General features: G+C 35.7%; 1 protein-coding gene across 7 annotated transcripts in view; it reads left to right on the forward strand.

Moving 5' to 3' along the window:
• CDH18 (cadherin 18) overlaps window positions 1–25932 on the forward strand; it is a 229841-nt gene that overhangs the window by 35593 nt on the left and 168316 nt on the right. For 4 of the 7 annotated variants that reach the window (XM_058021639.1, XM_058021608.1, XM_058021588.1 and 1 more), the window contains one exon: window positions 14481–14560. The gene's annotated coding sequence lies outside the window, so the exon portion shown is untranslated. The remainder of the gene's footprint in view (window positions 1–14480; window positions 14561–25932) is intronic. The other 3 variants (XM_058021628.1, XM_058021617.1, XM_058021598.1) reach the window with 1 other exon arrangement.

The raw sequence follows: 25932 nt of genomic DNA on the forward strand, positions 1-25932 counted from the left end.
TTGACCTCTCTGAATTGTTGCTATACTTTGCATCTCACATTTGATAAGCTTCCTTATTATTTGAAAAAGTCAATGTATTTTATCAAGTAATGTTTATGTGAGATAATTTTATTTTCCTCTGTGAGCTTATTATTGTGCACTGCTTTCTACTGAACATTTAAAGCCATGCAAGTTATGTTCATTATAAATAAGACTATCTGTGGACTCAAAAGTGACTGTGAGGTGATTTGCTTATGGCTATGTCTTTAGCAGATAGAGTAAAAAAGTGCACTGAAGAGCATGCAAAATAATTTTTCATTCATTCTTGGATACAGTTCCAGCTTTATTTGAGCTAACTTGTAATAATCCTTCTCTCCTTAGTTAACATTTTTGAGCTAAATCAATCCAGCTTCCTCAAACGTGATCTTCATGCTTCTTATCCATGAACAATGTCTCTGAAGGTGCTGCAGAACCCCAGGGAAGATCTTAATGGGGTTCACCAATTCTGGATTTAGAGTTCAGAGTAGACTTGTCTGTTCTAAACATGTATTTTGGGTGCAATTAAAACTGTGGCCATGGTCACTATCTCTTTGGACCAGCTGCAAAGTCCAGTCCACAGACCAAATATTTATATGGCAGCAAGCTGCAGATCCATATGCAGGGGGTGTTGGTCATCCAAGACAGAATGTAAGCAAACAGCAAAGACTGAGACTATGTGTTCCAGCCTGCACAGGTGAATGAACAGCAAATTAAATATGGGGCAACCCTGAGAATAAACGAGGAACTAATGTGTTTATACATTTTTAATAAACATTTTTGCACTTTTGTAGCCTTTTTCCATTCTTTCACTCTGTTCCTCTTATTTTTTATTTTAAAATAGGTTTTCTAGAAAAGTCAGTTGGCCTATAGGCTAATTACCTCCTGAAAGTGTGAGAGAAAAGCATTCCATCAATGCTTCCTTCCCCTGTTATGTGTGCTTTCTCAAGCTCCAGTTTCTGGCAACGAAAAATTTATTTTAGAATTCCAGCTTAAATGTAAAAATAACAGCAAGAGGATATTTCCTTTAGCATGCAAGAAGGATCTAAAACATTATTTGATTGTACTTTCCAGACTCAGAAACCAAATTAAAAGTAGCCGTCTTTTTTTTTTTTTTTCTCAAAAAGCTGACCTCCAATAATTTAGTGCTCTGGGTTAGCTTAGCTTCTGTAAGAGTTACAAAAACTTTCAGGCATCAAAAGTCACCATCTTGATAATCCATATTTCTATTCAAAAGGCATCAGTATTTTTAAAACAGTGTGCAAAAGGGAATGAAAGAGAAGCTGGAAAAAAAATCTATGTGTGCTTCTCATGGGAGAATATCTGCACATGCAGTGTATGAGACAGTATAAAGATACAGTGGGGCATTTATTTATTGCCATTTACATTGCCTTTTATTTATTCCCCTGTGCTATACAAATCCAAATTCTTCATCCCAATTATATTTATACTGAAAAATATTTTATTTGTAAAAAAAAAAGCAAACCACCAAAACTAAACCTCCATCATCCTTTTTATTTCTCTAGCTGACCATCTGCCTGCCACTTGAGGGGGTTGAGTGAATAAAAGAAAATAAAGGGGTATAACAAATTTTAAAAAGCCAGTTGGTTTAGGTAAGTGATGTACCTGGTAGGATTTAACAAACCAGTTTAGATTAAATGAATGGTTCTGTATCTTTTAGTCATACATAGAAGCGATACAAATGTCACTTGTGTTTAACCATATGACACCTCTGAGTAAAATGTTACCTGTCATATTCTATGTGAAATAGGTTTGAAAGTTTTGATGTTTTTATCCACTGAGAGACAAGAAAAAAATCTATGTGATTTCATGGTATTTAAGCAGTGGATCAAAAAGAAAGAAAAAAACCCAGCACCTGAGGTTTCTATTCCCATAGAGTTGTAGGATTAAAATTAATTGTTTGAATTGCAAAAGTGTTTGGAAGCTAGAACAGTTTTTGAGGTTCAGGCAAGTTAATTAGTGCAGGAATAGTTCTTTTCATAACAAATGAGCACTGTGGCATTTTATGTTAGCAGTAGCTGTAATCTTCTGGCTTGATTGCACAGAGCTTCATCTTGGTGCAGTCACAAGCCAGCAAAGAGCTGTTCCATGGCATCAGTAATGGTCATGGGACAGACCAGCCTTGGTTCCATAGTGAAAGGCATCTGCTTCAAACCACATGCTCAAAAGGAGAGAGTAGATAAATTCTCTGAACAGCTTAAGGAAGTGTTGTGACTAGGAAAATCACGGAAAATTTACCAAATTTGGTATCTGCTGGAAGGGCAACATAGCGTGACAGAGTGCAAGCAATTTGAAGATAGGAAGGATCCTTAATTGCAGTGACCACAAGACTGCAAAGTTTAAAATTCTAAAAAAACCCCAAAATTAGCAAGGCAAATAGAATTGCATGGACTTGGGGAGAAACACCTTTGGCTTGTTCAGGAATCTTCTTGTCAGGATCCCATAAGAGCCTGAACTGGAGAACAGAAGCACCATGGGGAGCTGACAGACCTTTTAAAGACAATATCACCAGTCTGAGTGGTCTATGCCAGTGTGCAGAAAGAAGCCACACAGGTATTGCAGAAGACCCATTGGGGTGAACAGCAGAATCTTGCCTGAAGATGAGCAAAACTAGAATGTGCACAGAAGGTAGAATCTGGGATGGGCTTCCTGGTTATTTCCAACCGAGGCATTGCCCAAGCGTGTAGAGGTGATGTTAGGAAAGCAGTAGCTCAGTTGGATCAAGAGCTATAAAAGAAACAAGACTGACTTTTGTGACTACATTGGCAGCAAAAGGCAGCCTAAGAAAATTGGGCCCATTGCTCCAGTGCGGCAGAGGATTTCATGACAAAGGACATGAAAAAGGTCAAGCTGACAAAAAGTTCATGAATTTCAACAAAGGTGAATGCTGAGTCTTGGATCTGGGTTGGAATAATCTGCCATGCAGCAGTATGGGCTCTGTGCCAGCAGGGCAGAAAACATCTTTGCAGAGAAGGTCATGGGCAGGTCTTGGTAAAGAAAGCCAAGAAAAGAAAGACAATTGCATTCTGCAGAATAGTAGTAAGAAAGAAGCCAGTAGGCTGAGGGGGGTAAACCTCTAACTCTATTAAGCACTTGTGGGACTGATCTGGAGAATTGTGTGTGGTTTGAGCACCCTATTTACATAGAATACATTGATGTCTTGGAGCAAACTGAAGAAGCTACTGAGATGGTGGGGGTGATTGGAGCACAGAATGAATGAGAAGAGGTTAAGAGAGCTGGGTTTGTACAGTCCTAAGAAGATAAGCTGCAGGGAGGGTCCTATTGCTCTTTTCAGATACTAAATGACAGAGAAGTGTACAAAGATGGAGATAGAATCTTAATGGTGCATGACAGAATAGCAAAATACAATGGGTACAGCTGGTGCATGAGAAATTTTGGTCAGAAAAACCATATATATAATGAGAACAGTCAAATAGTGGAACGGGATTCCCAGTGTGGTGTGCAATCTCCACATTAAAGATGTGCTAAACTTGACTGGACAAGTACCTGAATAACCTGATCTCCTTGTCCTTACTTTGAAAAGAGGTCCCATGAGACTACATAACTCTACTGCTCTTTGGACACTGCTTAAAATAAGATTGACTGTCAAAAAAAAAAAAAAAACAAAAACAAAACAAAGTGTCATGAGTATAAAATAAATATTTAAAGTACCTAACTTTTAATCTTAAAGTTTGCTTTATTGTTTGAATGTGAAACTTTACTGCATTTTTAAAAAAACAGATAGAAACTGAAATGCAGCACTGCCACTTTGTTTTTAGCGCAAATAACAGATGTGTGGAAAAGCTCTTGTTAGGAGCTCCTGAGTTCTACCTTCTCTTTTTCAGAAAATTGCTGTATGCAGAAATATTGAGATAAGCACTGAAGATGCTTCTGACTTTATCTGAATTGCACTCTACTGTCAAAAAAATTCAATATTTGCTAATTATTTATGATGGGTCCACAAATTAATGGAATGAAAACCAATCATACAGTGCTGGGGTTTTGACCATATTTTGATTTATCACAGTTGCTGAAAGATCAATACAGCATTTTGTATGACAAATATTTTTGTTACGTCAGAACATCATTAAGTGAAAACCATTTTCCTCCATTCTTATTAAAAAAAAAATATGACTTTATTGGAAGTAGACCCAGGATTTTAATATCACTTTGTCATTTCACTGCACAATTTAAACAGAAAGAAATAACGAAAATATTCCTAGTTAACTTCAAAATGAATTTCCAGTAAGCATTCTTAGTTACTAATTTTTCTAGCAGTATAAGTGTATTTTCTTTCTAGTAAAATATTTGAATATCTGAGAATATAAATAAATAAACTCCCAGTAGTAATTAAGGCTGACATGGATTTTAACAGAGGCATTGAGGTTTTTTTGTTGGTTTGGTTTGTTGTGATTTTTTTTTAATCCAGTGAACTGAGTAATATACTCTTATCTGGACAAAATATTCCAATGCTGCTAATTTACTAGGAACTCTGGGCTCTAAGGAAATACATAAATAATAGCCAGAGGTTTATTTCTCTATTAAGAACAAAACAGGCCTTTTTCTCTTTCACTCTAATGATTGTACTGTACTTAGTGTCCAGCCTTTAACAATTTTGTAGATAAAACTTAATTTCTTTCGATGTGCCTGAAGTACATGTATGTATTTATATTATGTCAGTAAAGGAGTATAGGCATTATTTATGCCAATTAAAAGAAAGAAGTATTTATAGAAATTTGTTGATAATTGTTGATACTGAAGTAGAGGAGATATAAATTTTTATGTGTTGTTAACTGCAACTTCAACAGCATCTTGATAAACCCTAGAGGCTTGACTGTCAAAATTGTCAAAATTATAGCCAGGGACACATTAATGGCTGTGGTGTTGTTGTTTTCTACCTTGAGATGGACTGAGGGAGGTGACCTTACTGCAAGATTTATTGTAAGACTTTGTGCAGGACAGAGGATCAGACTGTAGCTATAATTTTACTTCCCATTAGCTGTCAGTTAAAAAATCTGCTGGGAAGATGTCCTATTTACAGATTTCTTTATAGTGCAGCCTAAAATTACATATTTGAGCATATTCAGCTGACAGTTACATGAAAGTAATGATACAGTTGAGAGGAAATAAATACTTTGAAGCCAATGAAACTTAGTTCCATAAGTGAATGGAAATTTTCTAAGAACATGCCCTCCATGGAATGAATATAATTTAAACATAGATGAAACAAGAAATAGTCTTATACATATTGAAGGGCTATTCTAACCTCAAGCAGCATGTGATAATTATTTTTTACAGTTTTATTTTAGTGCATTCTGCAATTTTCAGTTTGCATTATTTTACTCAAAACATTGCAGACTAATGACTTTCAGACATGATAATCAGGGTGTGGTGTACCCGAGAATCCTCTAATAACTTCTTATAAAATGATAAACTTGATTGATTGACTCAACTACTTTGCAGTAATCACTGAGGGTGGAGTGGAGAGGAGGAGTTAGTCGATGGTTGGGAAGATTTTGAAATTGGCAGACCATTTTCTCATTGAGCTCAAGTCAGCTTCATGCTGTGTGAACCAGCAGCCCCTCTGGCTTTTGCAAAAAGAATGTCAAATTCTTTTCCTGAACAATTTCAGTCACAGATGCAAAAACATGGCTGTACAATTCAAGGGCATTCATCTTTGAGTTATACTGAGAGATGGGAATGTCCAGCTCTAAAAGGGTTGTAAGCTGTGGGCAAGGAATGGTTTTCTGGATCAGTGAGAATTACATTTTTGGTAGAAACAGTGAATGCCTTTAGAATCTGTCCTATGAGGGAAATTAAGATTGAAATTATTTTACTCTGTTGAGCTATAAGGCTCTGGGACCTGACATTAGAATATATAATGATTTTCAGTGATGGAGAATCACTTTATGGAGAGACCCACCCGGACAGCAAGAGAAGCTGGAGCAAGTTTTGTGTGTTTTATTTTTTTCAGGCTTGGGGGTTAATTGATGGAGTTAAAATACTCAAGAGAGGAATGGCAGTCCCTCCCTGTCAACTTAAAAATCAACTAAACAATTGTGAATTGGTACATAATACAGAGGTAAATGAATACATTTTACAGGGTAGTGTTTTGTTGGTTTTTTTGTTTTAGTTTTTTTTTTTTTTTTGTTTTTGTTTTGTTTTTTTGGTTTTTTTTGGTTTTTTTTTTTTTTTTTGTTTTGTTCTAGTTTTGGGGTTTTTTGTAAAATTTTTTGTTTTCTTTTTTTGTGTGTACTTTAATTATTTGAGGTACAGATATCTCTCTTCTAAGCACCACAGAAGTTGTATTGAAAAAAAGAACTATTTTCTTTTTTTTCTTTTTTTTTCCCCAGCATATTTTGTTACTGGCTATTCAAGTCTTTGGTCAATATTTTGTCCCTTCTTTTTGATCATGAATTATGAACATAATGTCTAAAGATCCTTATTTGGGAAACTGTTTGAGCAAAAGCATTTGCTTTTTCTCAGGGCTATCTCTGTGTTAGAATATACACTAGGAGGGAGGATAGGTTAACTCCCAAGGTGAGCATTCAAACCAATATCTCGTTTGCATCCCAACTGCAACTCTGTGTTCAGCTAAAAGGAAAACTCATTACCAGGTTCCTCCATCTGACTTGCACACTGTTTAAATAGGAACAGGTTGTGTGATAGCTGTAGCAAAGAAAAGGGAAGCAATACAGTGAATATACAAGGAAACTCATCTGTTGTTTGAAATGGCACTTTCCTAACACAAAAACAAGAGCTGTTTCCACATCCTTGAGATTAGAATGGTGACTGCCATCGAAGAGCACCATGTCAAGTCACTGAACTATCTTCCTTGCAGATCTCTATTTTTCATGTGATTTTAGGACTGCATGGAAAACACTGGAAAATTAACAAAGGTAACTGTTTGGTGGAAAAATGTGCAACAATATAAAATAATAAGGAAAAAATAAGAAAGCGGGAACTAAGAGAACTTAACCTCTTTGATGACTAATTGTGCTTAGTTAACTATCCCAGTTAGCCACCCTTGTGAGTTAATTATCCTTGCAGATGGTCTTTTCTAGCAACAGGAAAGCATTTTTTAGCTCTACCTTATATAATGTTATTTAGTTATTATCTAAGTGATCTTTATTAAAATAATCTTGAATTATTTTAGAGCCTGTCCCCTAATTATTCAAGCCTGAATTTATATGAGTAGTCCTTTCTTTCTGCATTGCAGCACTTGTAAATGTAGCATGTAAGAACTTTGAGATTTTAAGTATATGGTTTGTGGATTTACACAAACATCTTTGAAAACTTTACACCACTGAAGAACATTTTTAAAAGATTTCTTCCTGCTATATACAAACAATGATAATATTTAATTTTTGTGTATCTGATCAACATTTTTTGTAGAAACGCTTCAGTCAACAGACCAATTGTGCATTTGAGATTGAAATTATTTTAGAAAGCCAGCTTTGATTAAGTCCATTAATAAGTTTTTGCTTTTTCTGAATTCCTTGAAGGAAATCCTGTTTTATGGAAAGTAGAGATTAGTGTGAAAGAATAATATTTGCAGCTGATTTAAACCTTTACTGCCATTTATGATTCCATTATTTGCTCTAAAACATCTAGATGTCAAACCTCAATGCAAAATCTATAACAGTTATATTTCTATAAATGTAGAGGCTTAAGTGTTTACCAGAAAATCTTATTGTGTCCCAGAGATTCCTCAAGGTCAACAGCAGTCACTAGGAAATGGTTCTGTTTCCATTGGCCCTGTAGTATCAACTTTGTATATCCATCCTCACTGCAGCCTCAGAGAAGGAGGAAAAAAAATCTATGTCTGGAGTTCTTGTTAGGCTGTTCCAGGACCCAGTTCATAGACTTTAAAATCATTAAAGATAGTTTGCTACCCAGTTGTCACTAATCAAACCCAACTAAAGCAAAGTTAAGGTTAAATTCAAGTGCTTGCATCTGTCTATAGCATTCAAAACAGTCTAGACCACATAGTTTATTAGGCTAAAGGGAGGGGTGTTGCAGTATCCTTGCTGCACAAGCCTTGCATCACATTTGTTTCTTCCTCATTCCTTGAGCTGAATTATATATATGATGTCAAAATGGCAGGCAATCTTACACTATTTCTGCTTGTATTAAACATCAAATTACACTTGCTCAAAAGGTTTGGTAAGGTAATTTATAAAGCTCACTTGGTGGCCTCTTACATTTCTTTGCATGTAAGTTAACACAGTATAATCTGTACTTTAAAACTGTGTGTTGCAAAGATCTCTGTAGAATAACTGAATGATAATATTTCATTGGGACCAGATGTATTATATGCTGAGATCACCCCTATCTACATATAATGTGAAAGTAAACTAATAGGAGCACAAGAAATAGCAACAAGTGTTCATGATATATGAAAATGTGCAAAAAACTTGATAAAGAAATTACCAGTTTGTGCTTATTTATTGGCATTACTGCTGAAAATGCCTGCCTGAACCGTGTTAGGTGTCTAATTCTGAAGAACTTACACAGAGAAATTGAAGCATTTTGATTGAATTACTGTCTGACTGTACACTTGATATCAGAACTGTTCACCAATCCCTTTCTCGGTACAATATTTTCTTGAAGGTTTAAAATCTAAGATACAGAGAAATAATTCAGTTCATCCATATAGTCTATTTTTCACTACGGGTTTGCATCATCAGAGCTATATAGAAGATTTTACCTGTGGATAAGTCCCTGGAATTCTCTGCAGGGCTGCACATTTAGTTTACAATTTCTGTATCAGGAGAATGCATATGTTTGCTCTGTAGACAGAGCAGCACTGGCTCTTGAAGGGTAAAACTAAGTCATGTCATTACATGAATCATTATATTCATTAGCATTCATTGCCAGAGGGATTTTGGTCACTTGAAAACTTTCAATATGTGACAAAAAAAACCCTCACAGAACAACAGAAACCAAGATTACTTTCCTGTGTTTGAATTCAAGCATAACAGTTTACAAGAGACCATCTAGCATACTTATAGCATATACCATACTTCTGTACACCAGCCTAAGGGAATTGGGCATTAAATATTTTTTTCTGTGAATGATCTGTCATTTGTGTGAACATATTCCTCCCCAGTTGCAGGACTTGGTGTTTTTTCTTGCTGTAATTCCTGGCATTGCTCTCTATCCATTTCCCCTGCCTGTTGACATCCTACTGAGTGGCAGTACAACCATCTGGTTCATCTCGGCTCCCCACACCCACCACTGGTTTTATATCATCTGCAATCTCCAGAAGAGTGGACTATGTCCCATTTTTCAGGTCATTTATGAAGATCTAAATAGTGTTGTGGCACCTGGGGTACAGCACTGGCTTCCAGCTGGACTTTGTGCTGCTCACCACAACCCTCTCTGCCTGGCCCATCAGCCAGTTTTCAGTCCACCTCAGTGCTCTTGCATAACCCATATTTCATCTGCTCGTCTGTGAAGATGTTACAGCAGTGTCAAAAGCCTCCCTGATGAGGATGAAGTAATCAACACCCACTGCTGCCCCCTCAGCCACTAAGCTGGTCTCCTCATTTATTGAAGGGAATCAGGATGGTTAACCGCAATTTCCACTTCATAAATCCAGCTGACTGCTCCAGATAATTTGTCTTTCACATTTCTGGAAACATTTTCCAGTATTAGATGCTCCATCCCAGTGGTGGAAGTGAGGTTGATAAACCTATAAATTCCTGGATCTCTCCCCTTGTCCCTCTTGAATTTTGGAGTGATATTTGCTTTCTTTCAGTCTTCAAGAACCTCTTCTGGTTGCTACACAATAACCCACCATAGTTGTGGGTACTTTCTATCAGACTTCATGGGCTTATGTGTATTCAGATTATTTAAACTTTCCCTAATATGGTTCTTTTCCACCAATGTCTTCCTTACTCCAGACTTTACCATTGGAAAAAGAGGCCTTTGATTCCTGAAGACTAGTTTTCCAAAAAAGACAGAGCTGCAGAAGTCATATTTGCCTCAAGGCAAAATACTTAATCAGAAATATGTTGGGCTTGAGCAATTTCATAGAAAGTTTTTGTAGACCATTGCCTGAATTTCTATTAGAGTGTTGTGAATCACAGGTTTTCCAGGCCATGTGGGTGTTATATCCATGGAGTTAGAAGTCTGCCTACACCATGTGTTCATGTCTCAGTGTCATAGCATAAGGCACCAAAGTGCCATTGGGTTTAAAGATTCCTGTGCAAGGAATGCAAAAACAGCCTGGAGGTTTCAGAGGTTGCTTTACATCAATGTACTTTGGTTTTTTCCCTTGCTCTGAGAATTTAAAAATACTGATGTCAGATGGTAGCTAATTTTATTTGTTCTGTTCTCACAGTGACTAAACTACACTGAAAAGAGAGTTAAGTGACTTACTTAGCTTGTAAGTGACTTGCTTATTTCCTGTACTTGAAATTTAATGGTTTTATGTTGTGTAAGCATATAGTTAATGTTGATTATGTGTAACCCTTAGATAATGGCTTTCTAAAACCTGCTGCACATTTGCATGGCAAATATATTCCCTGAAATGATTTATAGTTATTCTTTTATACTTCAAATCTTTTTTCCTTTCTCCCAGCCAGTGGAGGGAGAAAAGTTGTCACACTAAAAGCCTGACTTTGTTCCGCACTTGCACATGCAATCCATTTGCTCAGTGGGATTCCAGCTAAGTATAGAAACAAGAACATCACACCGGGGGATGTAAGCACCTAACAGAGACCTGAAAGCTTCCAACCTTAAGCTTTGCTAAAGGAAAACGATCTTAGTGATCTTACTCTGCTGTATCTCAGGCAAGAATTAGAGAAAAATGAAAAACCTTGTCTTGCTCACTTCAAACTTACTTGATAATATATGTCATATTATTTTAAATTGTTATCTGTATCTTGTACTTTCTTCAAGACACAGAAGGTAGTGTTGAACTTTACTTCTTTTCTTAATCTTCCAGGAGCTTTTTTTGTTGGCACAACTGGAATATGAGTTAAATATAACTCCTTGCTCTGCTCAGGGGTGTGTAGCAGACCACAAAATTTAGTGCTATGTGTTCTGCTCTGTACAATGAGCTTTAGCCCGTTTCGCCAGTAAGCCCACAGCAATTACTGAAGCCACTCAAGGAATGAAGCCTCTCACGTTTCAAGTCAAGGCTTTGATTGCACCCTATTTTATCTAGCACTTGGTCAAAAGATGTACTGAATTGTTTCAGACACTTGTTTTTTTCTTTAATCATAAGTGAAAGGAATAAGCACATACAGTGTTTGTTTCTCCCTAGTAATAATAACTTCTGTATAGTGGGAGACGTGACTTAAGAAATAATATAAATAACCTTTCCAGAAACAGCATTTCGGCAGTTTAATTTGGTTCCCAGAAGTTGTTTCCTAAAAGTTACCTCTGTCAGTCACTGGTAGGACTGATGAATATACAACCAATCTTTCCTCAGCAAGCACTGAAAATACATCTGTTAGCTAAACTGTTTTCCTTTCTCCTGTGCCCACATTTTATAAATGTTTTAGACTTCCAGAGGATCATTTTGGATCATTCTTTCAGCAGAGATTATAATTAGGGGTATTGTAACTGGATTTGTGATGCTACACTGTAATTTTCAACAGAAAAATTGAGAAAATATTAAAAATGATACAAAGCAGATGGACAGTTCATAGTAACTATATTCTTCATTAAGAATTACACAAATTGCAAGATTATGAAAGACATCTGTAGGACTACAGAGCATTCAGCATCTTTTAAGAGATACAACACATGAATATTTTCAAATAAAGTAATTGCTATCTGAAATCATTTAATAAGATTTTTATTTCTGCCCAGGAATAAAATATACACTGGTAAAGCTAAGCCATTTCTGGAAGGTAAGTGTCTAGTCTTGATTAGTAAATATATCACTAACATCAGTAAACTCTTACACAACAAAGAAAGGATGCAGGATGAGGAAGGCAAGCTGGAGACCAGAGAGAAATAAGCAAAGTTAGTGGATTGTTCTAAAAACTAGACAGATGGTGCTTAATGCTGCAATAGGGTCTAGTAGAAATTGTGGAGCCCATTCCCGTTTTAGAACAAACAGATAAATCACTGACCTGAACCCAAAAAAACTTCAGGAGTTACCCTAATGCTTTTAAGCAAAGTTATAAACTCATATCTCTTGCTGTCACTGTGAGAAGGTGAATGTTTCTCTATTTGATTGAAATAAGCATAGTTACAGTCACTGATGGATGAGGCATGCTTTTTTTACTAGTCCCATCCAACCTGACCTTGAATGTTTCCAGAGGTATGGTGTCCACAACCTCTCTGAAAAACCTGTTCCAGTGCTTCACCACATCATTGTAAAAAGCTTCTTCCTTGCATCCAGTCTAAATTTACCTTCTTTTAGTTTAAAATCACCATCCCTTCTTTGATATCAACAGGTCCTAGTAAAAGATTTGTCACCACCTTTCTTATAATCACTCAGTGTTATCTGCAGTAGAAGACGGGAGTCTTGCAGCATATCTCACTTGTGCTTTTCCCTGTGATCTAATGGCAAAACTGGTCCATAGCCCCATGGCCTTACTTTTCCTCTTTTGTTTTTCTGTTGGTGATTTGCAAATTCCTTCACCTGTTTCTCTCTAGGAGTTCTGATAAAAAAGATACAAAAGTATTTCACCCTTTCTATTCCTTGACATTTTTCCCAGGTCTCTTCTAAAATATAGTAGCAATAATATTTTATTTTCCCTGGAATAGCCTTGGGGATCAGAGCATGGAACAACTCCAATAATGTCCTGGTTTGTGCCCCTCTGTTTTGTCCCGACTCCAACTCTGTTTTCATTTTGCAGGAGCATACACAGAAATGCCAAGTAAAACACCTGTACTGCAGGTGTCATTCTGGAGATGAGAATAAGGACATTAAATTGAAATAGGTGAGGAAGGCAAAATAATTAAGCACTTGATTAAGTACTCTATCTTCAGAAAAGAGGCTTTTTTTTTTTTTTTTACAGGATCTCTCATCTCTAAATTCAGGTTTCCTGCAGTGCCAGAATACAAATGTGAATAACAGAAAGTTGAAAAAAGTATTACTGCCAATGAAAAAGAAATTAAAAAATTACTTTCTTGATAAAAATTTAATTGTAGCTTGGCAAGGATATGACGTTGGTAGCAGCTCATCTGTGTTTCTGTCCCTTGCAAAGTTACTCAAGTAGAATGAGTAGAGGTTCAGATCTCATTTTATCTGACTGCTGCTTGCATGTAGATTTTACCCCATGAAATTGGGCATGCCTCATTTTTCTGCTTGTAATATGGAAATAATAGCTATTTTCATGCAGGGAAGGTTTCTCTTCAAAAATACATATTTTAATACATTTTTTATTACATTTCCACCTATGCAGTACAGAGGCTGTCTCTTTGCAGTGTGTAAGGAGTGATTCTGCAGTGCAGCATATGAAGGGGTCTTCATGTTGTCTGTCAGTATTGCCACCAGCTGCTGTGAATAGAAAAACATTTTGTAGCTGGTGTGGTCTTGACAAGAGTGTGAGAATGATACTGACTTTTAGAAAGCAAACTGTTCCTATTTCATGTTTTAGTCATCATGCATTTTACATACCTTGTGAAACAGAATTGTGCTCAACAGGGTGGCATGTCTAATATATATTATGTTTGAAATGACTCTTTAAACTCTAATTTTTTAAGATGCTATCTGGTGTTTTGTAAATGAGGCTTACTGTAAAGGAGGTCCTGCATCACACTAGTGTTATAGGAATAATGCCAGCACAATTTATTTGTGCTAGAATCACAACTATTAATAACTCTGTTGAGCAGCAAATGTTAGCACTGCATTGCTTTCTCAAACCTCTGGGGAATGCTAAGCAATCAGCAGCTTTCAGGTACTTCAGAAAATGTGTTTCTTACAATTGCCTTTTTTTTAATTGCATTTTCTCGAGGGGAAATTTTCAGGTTTTATATAAAAAGTAAATAAAGCAAAAGTGTTTTCAAAGAAGCTTTATTTTGTATCCAGGTGTAAACATTTGCATTTGCAAATAAAAAAAAAGATACTGATGTGGTTGATGGTTGTAGACAAACCTTTGCTAATTCTTTAATGCAGTTGACCAGAGGAGAATGCATTAGAAAAATATAATTAATTGTTGAGTTATTGATAGTTCACAGTTTGATAAAAAGACAAACAATTAATCTGGCTTTATGCTTCTTTTTTATATTTTTATTATAATTTTTTGGTATTTTTTGTTCTTGTTGCCTGAAGATGTTGACTGTGTCCCACCACAGCTCTCCTGAGAAGAGATCTTTTGTTCACATTCTTGTTAGCTGTTATGAGAAAAAGTTGGTGTTAATACCACTGTTACACTGCTCTTTCCTTTCCCTAAGAGATTTTTTTAGTAAAATACCCTCTCCCTCAGTTCTTGAATTCTGACGTGTGTGTGGGTTTTTTTGTTTTTGTTTCCCAGCAGCTAAGGAGGCAGTAGGTTTGATTTGGCAAACCACTTGGAAAAGGAGGAGTGGAGAAGTGCCCTGCAACCATTGAACAGTAAGTGCCAGTTTTACCTGCTATTTTAGCCACAGAAGTAAATAGGACATGCAGATGGATTGGCACGAAACTTTTATAATACTGAGAGGCATACAAAAATGTGCCCACCTAGAAGTATAACTACTGTGAAATACTTCAAAAAGAAGGCCAAGAGATCTGTTTGGATGTAATTATGGATCAGGTCATGAGCAGTGTTGAGGTATACAACGTAAATTATTGAAAGCCAAAACTGAAAAGTACCTTAAGTGGCATTCTGTTAAATTGATTTGGATACTAAGTAGTTTGAAATATTCAATATACAAAGCCTCTAAAATTAGAAAACGCAGTTTGGATGTGTGCACACTACTCTGCCCTTGGAAACTAGGAACTAATTGAATAAAGACATGCCTGTCAACAGTATTTGCATGCTATTAAAAACACTGCTCTGCTATATACTAAAAGTGACTGTCAGCTTTGTTTTCAGCATGCTTGTCTGTTAATTTTAATGCTTTTTTGATTCACGTCAAATTAAAATTTCAATTTCAAAATGCAGGTGTTAACTGCTTTCAATTTCTCTACAGCAGAAATTCTCTCTGTAGCAAAAAGCACAATATAATAATGAATATTACAGGATAGATTTGGATGTGAGAAGCTGAGCTATACTAATGAACTCTAATCAGTGAAGCTCAGCCTTAGAAGCATTTAAATGTATTTGTGAGTGTATTATGGACTTAAACTGTTGTTTTAGGATAGTAATACAAGAAAAATGTTTAAACCTTACACTTAGTGTATAATGCATTCAAAATTTGATTATTGAACAAATTAGTTTAAAATGAAATTTTTACTTTTCTTGCAATTCAAAATATTGCAGCAGCTGAGGCAGAAGTTCATAGCACTTGCTTGTACTTCTCTTACCTGAGGAAATATGAACATGGCTTTAATATAGTCTAGTGTATTTTGTTTATACACAAGTGCAGGGAAGGACAATGCCATAAGACCCCCCTGACAGTAGAACAAACTGCTCCTTGTATATTTTTGAATACACAGAATATTGATCCTTTTACAGCAGCAAACAGCATGTAGGAAATTAAAAGAACAGTGTCGTATTTTAGTGGAATAGGACTTGCTGGAAAGAGCGTAGAGTATTTTCTTTCTTTTAATGTGGATGTACCTAGGAAGCAGATTAGACCCAGTCAAATCAATCTTCTTGTTCACTGTTAGTATATTTATGGCTGTCAGCTATGTTTCACTCTCATTTTTGTACCATGTCTGGCACTCATTTATTTCCTTGGGAAGTCATATGCAGCACAATAGCCAGAGAAATACTGATTCAGCTAAAAGAGATGAAGGGTTTTCTGTCCATTAAGTGAACTAGATTGAATTGAGATGGCAGGAAATGAGAGGAAAACCAGAGGAAGTAGACCACAAATTTGACCATTTCGGAGTGTTGAAGGAAATCCTCTGTCTTGTCTAGCTACAAATTTTTTCCATCCACAAAATTTAGTTTCAATACTTCTGCCTCTGAGGGATTGCACACCTTCCTCTGCTGTCTCCTTGGGTTTTGGATGGAAGCTAGCTTCATCTGCTGAGTGATGAATACTGGTCTGCTAGAGAGGAAGGGCGGAACTGAAAAAGTGAGAAAATTGATAAATTACACAAGCTACAAGGGTTGTGGGATTTTAATGGAACAATAAGTGGTGTGTTTTGCTTTTTTTTTTTTTTTTTTAATAAACATTGCATATTTTAGGAATTACTGTGATATTATAGGACATATCCTGTGGTTGGTAGAAATATGGCTTATAGAAATTATCTGAAAGCAAGTTGCCATGGGGAGTAGCTGCAATACTGTATTAGTAATCAAAGTCAAGGCTGTGTTGTACACAGCAGTCAGTCACTGAATTGCAAGTATCGTAGAATTGAAACCAAAAGATTTCAGTAAGATATTGGAGAGAATGATGACGATTGCAAGGCTTATAATCCCTTTACCAGAATTTTGTGAGCAGTACATAGCTGATGATCTTATTTTCGGAAACAAAATTCTGATCCTAGGTTACTTGTAAAAATCTTGCCCTGCCTAGCAGGATCAGAGGAGTTGCTATCTAAGGGTTTTCCTACGCACTTGGCACTAATTATACTCTTATTAAAGAATTTATTTGAAGAGATGCTACAAAGTACTTGTGTTGTGGGCATGTAGAATATTTTCTCCTGTATTTCCCTAAAGATTATTTTTCAGGACACAACACGTACGATGAGTTTGTGTCAGGGATAAAGACTGATTACTTTGACATTAGCTGTTTGAGGCCTTGCCTGTGCATATGAGAAGGTTCATGCATACTGAGAGTGTTCAGTCACTGATGAACAGTTGTTCTGATGGTCTGTAATTGAGCAGAGTGGGAGTATATTGACATCAGTAGTACATAGCTGTTACTGTGTTTACTTAAGAAATACTGATAAACTAAATTGAGCTGGATTTTTTTGCGTTGATGTTATTCTGGTGATTCATGGTATTTTGACATGTAAATTTTTGATGCATTGGATTTTATGGTTGAGTGTTGAAATAGATAGAAGTAGAGCTGTACCATAACTTGTTTGCTTTCAGTCAGTTATTTTTTCAGTTATTTTTTTACATATCAAACAATTCTCATCTTGTAGGTTGTGTCTTAGCACTAGAATGTGTAGTCAGCTTCCCTGGAGTCTCGTTTTCTTTCTCCCTGGTGAAAATGCAGTAAAAAATGAATTAGAAAAAAGTGTGGTCTCTAGTACCTTACTTTCATAACACCATTGCTAAAGGCAGCTGTAGTAGATGAGATGGAACCCTTCCTGTCTATAACTTCTTTTTTCTAAAATATTGCTTACGAAGAGGTGGTGTTGTTGTTTTGGTTTTTTCTTTGCTATCAAGAGAAAATAGATGTGCATCAGAAAGTGAATTTTAGAAATGCAGAGAGATTTTTCCCTGTATTTAGAATGCCTGTGTTTAGAATAAGATCGTGTATGTATATAACCAGATTGCATAAAAAACCATTTTGATTTATTACAGTCCATATAATAAAAACAGTGAAGGGTTGAAGATGAAAGGGAGGAAAAAACCTCACTACAATCCACAAGATGTTTAGCTATATAATTAAGTTTTTGGTAAAATTTAGTTACTGACAGTAGAAAATTTGCTTTCTTTCATGTATAAATAAGGCAAAAGACTTGGAGGGTATGGTAAAAATTAATAGGATATTTACTAGAAGAAATTATGGCTAGGTAGTTTTCAGGACCAAATATTATTGTCATATATGCGTGCTTTGCATTTATTTTTATCTGTTAGCTAAAATAAGTTAATTGTTTCTTTCAGTAGTCTATGAACATGGTATATTTGAATGATTTTCTATCCAAGGTATGTTAAGGGCATCTTACAGTCTATATATAGGATATACTTATCCTTTACTAATCTCTTTTAAATGGGAAAACTATATACCAAATGTCCTTGTTCATGCATTAAACTCCTGTTTCCTCATAGCAGGCTGTATTTCTTAGACATTTGTTTGAACACATGCTGAAATGAACAGGGTTGAACTCTGCCTCTTGATAATACATTGGTCTGTTCTTGACCTTTTTTTACAGCGGGAGATGTCCCTGATTGACAAAATCCGTGGTATAGTGCAAATACACTGGGATGAGATCTTAGAAAATTGGCTTACACATGTGTGAGTGTACATGTGGTGTCTGAGCACAGTACAGGCAGCACTGGCCTTTAACCCGAATGCCTGGTCATATTGTGGAGCTCAAGCTCTGTCCTTTGCTGTCAGAGCTGGAGAGATGCTGTTCACAAAAAGCATTGCTCTGATCCATATTTCCTGTTTACAGACAGAATAACTGGAAACGTAAATGTCAAGAAGTTATGTTGGACATATTTTGAATCCTGATTACATTTTTCCTCTTTATTTTTTGTCCTTTTTCTTTTTAATTATATATACATTTTGTAATTGAACTGGGCTTTGTATGTTTCTAAAGAAAACATAAACTCAGATTTTGAAGTAGAAAATCTAAAAAAAACCCCGCACAACACACTTTTTAATAATTTAAAATTTAGAGTCCAAACTGATCAATACAATTGATTATGAAAACATTTGTAGAAGACAAGACTTAAGTTTAATGAATTTCAGTCCTTTCCCCAGTGTTTTCCAAGAGTAATGGTTGTAGTGCAGTATAACATTGAACTCCTTTTTACTATTTTCTCTCTATTTGTAAACTAACAGAAGTCAAGAATAACTGTTTTCATGAAATGTGGTGGAAAGTATTATGTAAATTACTACAAAAGCTAATATAATCTAGAAAACATAGAACTCCCTATTTATATAAATTTCATATCTTATAGAAATAGGTTCTTTAGATTACAGAAACAGAATATTTAATTCTTTGGAATTAAAGTAAAACAGATAACTGCCTTTTTTGCTTTCTGTTATTTAGGGGAAATACTACAAAATATTATTACTCTAGTAATTCATCAGTGTCGATTCAGAATTGTTTTAGTTCTTCAGTATTATTTATTTTCATTACCTTTGGATTAAGCACTGAATATTCTTTACTGGAATATTCTTACTGGATATTTTGTTCAGTGTATGTATCTTTTCATGTGTCTCTTTTCCCTCTCATGTGCAAATCTGCATTATTGCAACAGTCATGTAAGAGCTTTTCATTTTCGTGCAAGGGGCAGGAACAAGTGCTTAACACCTGTCAGTGTTGCTTAAATCTGACACAGGTATCTTTTACAGACTGCTCAATATCAAGATGTGTATAAACCCAATAAAGTCAGCACCTCATAATTCAGAGTCTTAAAAAAAAACCCCTTGTATTCAAGTTTTAAATTTACAGCAAGCTGCATGATGTTGCTGGTGATGATGGTGTGTAGGAGGTGATTTCATAACCATGAAAAAGAAAATGAAGCTTTGTTCTGCTCCTTGAGAAGTGATGTTGCCTCAGAAAACAAACAAACAAAATATTTCATGGCTGTTTTTCCTGCATAGGATGGGTTTTAGAGTGAAAGATAGTTGCAGTTCAAGCTCTTATTCCATCAGCCATCAGCTGGGGTTAAAGATCAGCTGGGGTTAAAGAGCAGCCCCTTAGTCTCCTATCTGCTAAGTTGCCTTAGCCTCCTTTGCAATTTCTCTATGAAGAAGAAAGAGGTTTAAAGCTTCTTTAATACTATTAAATCTGCATCAGATCAGGATTATGAACTTTTATTAGCTTTTTAAGCTTTTCTAATCACTGTGGGTAGTTTTTGGTTTGTTTGGTTTTGTTTGGTTTTGTTTGTTTTTTTTTTTTTTAATAATGATCTGTCTATCTGAAGATTATTGCTTGTTGATAACTGAATCCTTTTTATTCCTAAAGGCTGATGAGGTTTTGCTAGTAGTCTCACAAATGGCCGAATCCATATCTAGTAATAGTAGCTCTATGTTAGAATATGAGGAAATTCATGTACTTTTGACAATGAAATATTATTAACTTTAATCAAAAGTAGCAGGTTACAGATGAAATTATAGCTACACAATTTTAGTTATTATTTGTCTTGATTGTTTCCATTCTAAATATTCCAAGTCTCATTTGAAAACAAAAAAAAAACCCACAAAAAATAAAAAAACAAACTGGGAAGCTGTTGCACATTAAAATTTCTTTTTCATTGTTCTATCTCTCTTTAAATTATTCTCTCTCTAGTAACTTTGCTGGATGACTGCTTTCATAAGTAGGATATAACTTATTAAAACTTGTTCAAGATAGTTTTCATGTTTATTTAGGTATCTTTGTCCACCATTTTCATGACTTGCTTGAATAGAGTTCTCTGAACACAGTGTAAGAACTGTTGAATAAGGCTCAAAATGGGAATGAGATACAAGCCCTTGCCCAGATACGGATTCTTGCTGTGAAATGCTTTCCATCTCCATTAAAGTTAGGGTGCAATTTTTGCTAGTCCTTCAGTTCTTTTTCTGATGCTCGTTTAGTGATGATCAACATCACTAAACCCTCATCCTGCTCACTTGCAGAAAAAAAGCTAACTCCAGAAAACATGCAATTACCGTTTGAGGCTCTCTCTGAATGCAGAGTCCAATTTTTTTTCCTATTAAGCACACTGTGAATGATTTCTTGAAGGTCTCCAACTCACAGTAGAAAGTCTTGTATCATGCACCGCGCTTTTATGAAAAATACCATGCATTTATGGACAATATCAAAATGATCTTACAAGGTTTCACCTGTCATTAGATTACTATTGTGATAATTGAAGACAAACTTATTTTGAAACTTGATTTCTGCATTCTTAATTTTTCCTGGTGAAATTATACTTATAATCTTATCGGTGCATAGAAGCTGTTCTTCTAGCACCATAAAATACCAATAATGTGATTTTTAAAATGTTCCATTTTAAGCTAAGTTTTAGTCAGACAAGCCAATTAATGTGAATGAGCTTTTCTTTAATAGGCCTAAAGTTAAGTAACTCTTTTTTTGTTTGCTCAATCAGAACCTAAGACATGATCCTACTGATTAACCTAGATTCTCCTTCCCCTTCTGTTTCTGAGGATTTGCTGGTGTTGTGTTTTGAACATTAAATCTCTGTTTATCTACCTGTTTATACATTCCTGTGAAGTAGTCAAGACAAGAATGAAAGCTAAAATTTTCACAAGCATGAAATAAAGTTGCATATACAAAGTCTATGGCCATCAGTGGGATTAGTATATTTAACACAGTATGCTATTTAAGTTTTAAACTAGTTTGTGAAAATTGTTCACTGTGTGAAACTCAAATGAATCTTAAGACCATTAGTAAGGTCTGACTTTGTTTAAATTAAAAACAACTTTCCTAGAATAACATAGAACTTTTTAAGGAAGAACTGAGGTGACATATCTAGAAAAAAAAAAAAAAGTAGTTACACAAAAGTTATAAAAGCCTACCTTGCTGGAATGAAGAACTGTCTCTCTGCCTCAGAAAAGAAGCTTAGGAAAAACAGTAAAAAGCAATCTGAAATAAAAATAAGTCTTTCTGCTCTCAAAAGATGAGTAGGAATGAACATGATTTTGTGTGTTTTAGTATTAGCACAAAACTAATTTCTTAAAGATTAATATAACAGCATTCATTAAATAATATAATGAAATAATATGTGTTCGTAGACACTGTTACACAAATAAAAATTGAGAGTTGAATTTTTTGTTGTTGTTTTGGTGTCATCTTGTCTTCCTGAGAATAAACATTGTGAGGATATGCATAGATGTTAGAAAAAACAAGTTATCAAATAGTCAGAAAAACAGAAGAAAATGTCACTGTCTTTCTTATGTCAATATTGACTTTCACTGATAACTGAACATTGTTATTTAACAAGTACACTGCCATTTTTATAGCTATTTTTACCTGTTTTACAAATACCATGTTGTCTAATGCACAGTTTCTTAAGACAGAGAAGGCATTCCATTTATCCTGCTTATGGATCCCCTCCACTTAAAGAAAGAAAAAAAAAAAAAGCATATATGTATACAATACAAACCAGCATGCATACAAGAGAATTTTCACTTTCTGATAGAAAAAATGCAAGATTAAAGAACCAAAGACTGGGACAGGTTGGAATGAAGCACAGTGGGTCATCTGGTCCAGCCTCTCAGCTCAAGCAAGGTCATCCTGGAGAATATTGCACAGGATTTTCTCCAGATGGTTCTTGAATATCTCCAGGGAGGGAGAGTACACAGACTCCTCAGCAATTCATTCCAGTGCTTGGTCACCCTCAAAAAAAGAAGTTCTTCTTGATAGTGCCTATAAACAGTTTTTAGTTGTGGAGTTTTCTTTTTTCTTTGTTTTCTTTTTTTTTTCCTGTCAATAGCTTTGAGTACTGGAAATGGAAAACTGGGCAAAAACTAATTAATCAGGGAAGATTTATTTCTAAAGTTAAACAGACCAGTGCAACTCCTGAAAGATGGGAGCTTGTAGGAATTTTGTTCACATTGGTACACACCTGTACAACGTGCATATCTAGTGGAGACATCAGAATAGTGAAGTTGTGTGGTTAACAGATTCTAGTATGTTTGGCCGAAGAAATTTCACAGGAGCAATCACAGACTTAAGGACATCTGAGTTAAAGTGTTATGTGATAACCAGGGCCTATAATTACCTTTTCCTTATTTGCCTTAGTTTTTTTACAAGTACACTGAAGCTCAGTATCTCTGGTAGCATTACCTAGGTAGTCTCAGCTTTGGAGAGTCGTACTCACATAGTCATCTGGGCGGTGTGGACTTTGCAAGACTTGACTGTCCAAAAGAGCCCCCATATGCCTCTGGGATGACCTGTGGAATTCATCTGCCTCTCTCACAAGTCTCTGTGAAATTGGGCCATTCCTCTTGGCTCTGTCTCTAACTTATCTGTTGCCCCTTGTTTTGCCATATTTGCTGTTTTCTGAACACTTATTCAGTTAGCCTGACCCAGACAACAAATTCCTCTGCAGTTAAACAGTTGTGTGCAGCCTAGAAACCCCCAAAAAATGCTGCACATTATGTATTATTAAGATTTCTGTAACAAGATTATTATTAATAGTGTACAAGATTTTAAGAAGTTTAAAGTGCAGTGCTGAACTACTAGCAAAGAACAAGAGGTAAATGCCTTTAACTGCTTCTGAAGCCTCAAACATCTGCATTAGATCTCTCTTCCATTTACTTTTTGCTAGTCAATGGGATGCTACCATAGTGCTCAGAGGAGCTCTTGCTATTCATTTTTGAGAAATAATTTGTTAAGACAAACAGTACATGTGGACTATACACAAGTGGGTTATTGCAAGTTCTTTCTATTTAAACTAAGTAATTGCTCATCAGTGTCTCATGTATTTGCTTTGTTCCCTGATTGGTGACCTGACCTTAATAAATGGGAGGAATGAGTCAAGAAATCAGTGAGATCTTTTTCTGCTAGCAAGTTCCTTGGGAAGAGAAACAGCACATAAGAAAAGCCTCTGCTGCTTTGGGAATAAAATGGGACCTTTGCACTGCCTCGCATGCCTGTATTACCCTTGACTAGCACATGGACCTCAGATATAAATGTAGATAGTTTCCTCTCTGGTTGAGGAACAGAGAGAGACATGAGTCAGATTAATGAATCATCCCTTTGTGTTTCACAGTTGTTCCTTTCACAGCAGGTAATGGCTAGCATGACTGTGTGTGCAATTATATTTACAGAAACAGTGGCTGGATTTTATCTGACTAATTGTGTTGTTACTGTGTTGCGCTTCTGACAGTCACTCTCTGTGCAAATCATTTGGGTAGAGTTGCAAAAATATTTCTTCAGTCATTGGTTATGCCATTTCATTTCTTTTATCCTGTAGTTTCCATATCTCTGTTTATGATAAGCAAAATAATTTTTATGCCAACTGAGGATGGCACTGCATCCCTTAATCTTGTTTTAATATCGTGTTTAGATTATCTGTTCATTATAGCCTGTGTACATGCAGTGCTCATTATCTGCCCGTGTACATGCAGTGCTGTTTGCAGATTAAGAACTTTTACAGTCTTGTTTGCAAACTTTTCAAATCCCTTTTTGTTCAAGAAAGATCTATTTCATAACTCATTTAACTCTCTTTCGTAAAATGTCTTTGGTCATCAGGGTACCAAATCCATTGATTTTTAGTAATGTTTAATAATTTCCTGTACCTATTTATGAATATAAGAATGCTTTCTAATAGCCATCTTCAATATTTTTTTTCAAAAATAAAGGAGTCTTAAATAATCTCTAGAGTTAACCACTCCCATTTAGTGTAAAAGACAGCATAGCAGAACACAGCTCATCTTGCACATCATCTAATCAAAGCATTGATTACATAACCTTTAAAAATCTTGCTATGGCAATACAACTTTGATTGCATAGTGGTTCTGATATATTTTCAGCAGGTAAGGATCTTATGTGGCCCATCTGTTTGGGTCTGGCAATGATAAACCTGCTTCTAATGAAAATTTCAAGGGCTGATAGTGTTTTGTTATGGAGCATTGATTGTTTGTGTATAAAAATTTAACATTTTTGTATACAAAAAACACTAGAACCCCCCTCCCCTGCAACTTTTTGAAAAATTTTATTACTGTTGTTGAATAAAACAAAATAATTTTTATTTGAATAACATTTTTTGAAATATTTAGAGGATTTTGTGGTTTTTGTTTGTTGTTTTGTTTTGGTTTTTAATTTTTGTATTATATTGGGAGTCAGTGTGCTTAGAATCCTTTATTTGTACTATTTAGAATGAATCTCCTTGGCCATGTAAGGTGCTGGATTAGTCACCTAGTGTAATGTGGCTGTTTTTCATTTTTGTGAGTGGTGCTTCAGGTAATGCTATCCATTAAAAAATCCATTAAAGCTTGTGTTTAGTGACAAGCTATGCACAGTCCAGAAGAAAATACCCTGATCATGACTCCACATTTATTGTTACAAATTCGTTGAACTCCTATTAAATCTGCTATTTTAAGACATTGGTAAACAGACAATCTTGACTGTCTTATTTTTCAAAAAAGGAATGATAAATCAGATGTTAGCCCAGTAAATATCCAGAAGTTTTTTTCCCAACATAAAAACCTTCCAAATATGGGAATATTATTTTTTTTTTTGGGTGACTATTTATTTTCTAAGCCTCTTTTGGCCTTTCACACTTCATTCATCTTCATGGTACAGCTAGGTAGGATTCCAGTGGGTTTTCTTTCCCAGTGAAGCCTAACTAGATAAAACACATGACTAATCTCCTTTAATCCAGGCGGGAAGGTGTTTGGCCAGAACTGCTTGCACTGGTTCAGCATTTCTGTGCTCTTTTAATTGCAGGTGCTGCTAGGCTTTCCTTAAAATTCTCTTCATAACAAAACTGGAACCACAGTTCATGCCTCCTTCTGTAAGGAATGTGATACTTCTTCTACTAATAATTGTAGAATCACAGAGTATCTCGAGTTTGAAGGGACCAAAAAGGTCCATCAAACTTCAGTTCCTGGCACTGCACCGGACATCCCCAGGTGTCACACCATGTGCCTGAGAGCATGGTCCAGGTATTTTTGGAACTCTGACAGGCTTGATGCTGTGACCATTTATTTATCTGGGGAGGCTGTTCCAGTGCCCAACCATCCCTCAGGTGGTTGTGACCTTCCTTGACACAAGTACACGTCATTTCCTCAGGTCACTGACCAGCAGAGAGCAGAGATCAGTGTCTGCCCCTCTGCTTCCCCTTGTGAGGAAGTTGTAGACAGTTATGAGGTTGCAAAAGCTCTTATTCATATGATGTCTATTTTCTTTTGTGACCCCAGCTTTAACTGATGCAACCTGTTCCAGCCAACCAGGTAAGTTTTTAATGCTTAGTAAATTAACAGGCAGTCTAGACTCTGAATAGTGTAATTATTTCTAATACTTGAGATAAAAAT

The sequence above is a fragment of the Melospiza georgiana genome, chromosome 1 (assembly GCF_028018845.1).
Source record: "Melospiza georgiana isolate bMelGeo1 chromosome 1, bMelGeo1.pri, whole genome shotgun sequence".
NCBI lineage: Eukaryota > Metazoa > Chordata > Aves > Passeriformes > Passerellidae > Melospiza > Melospiza georgiana.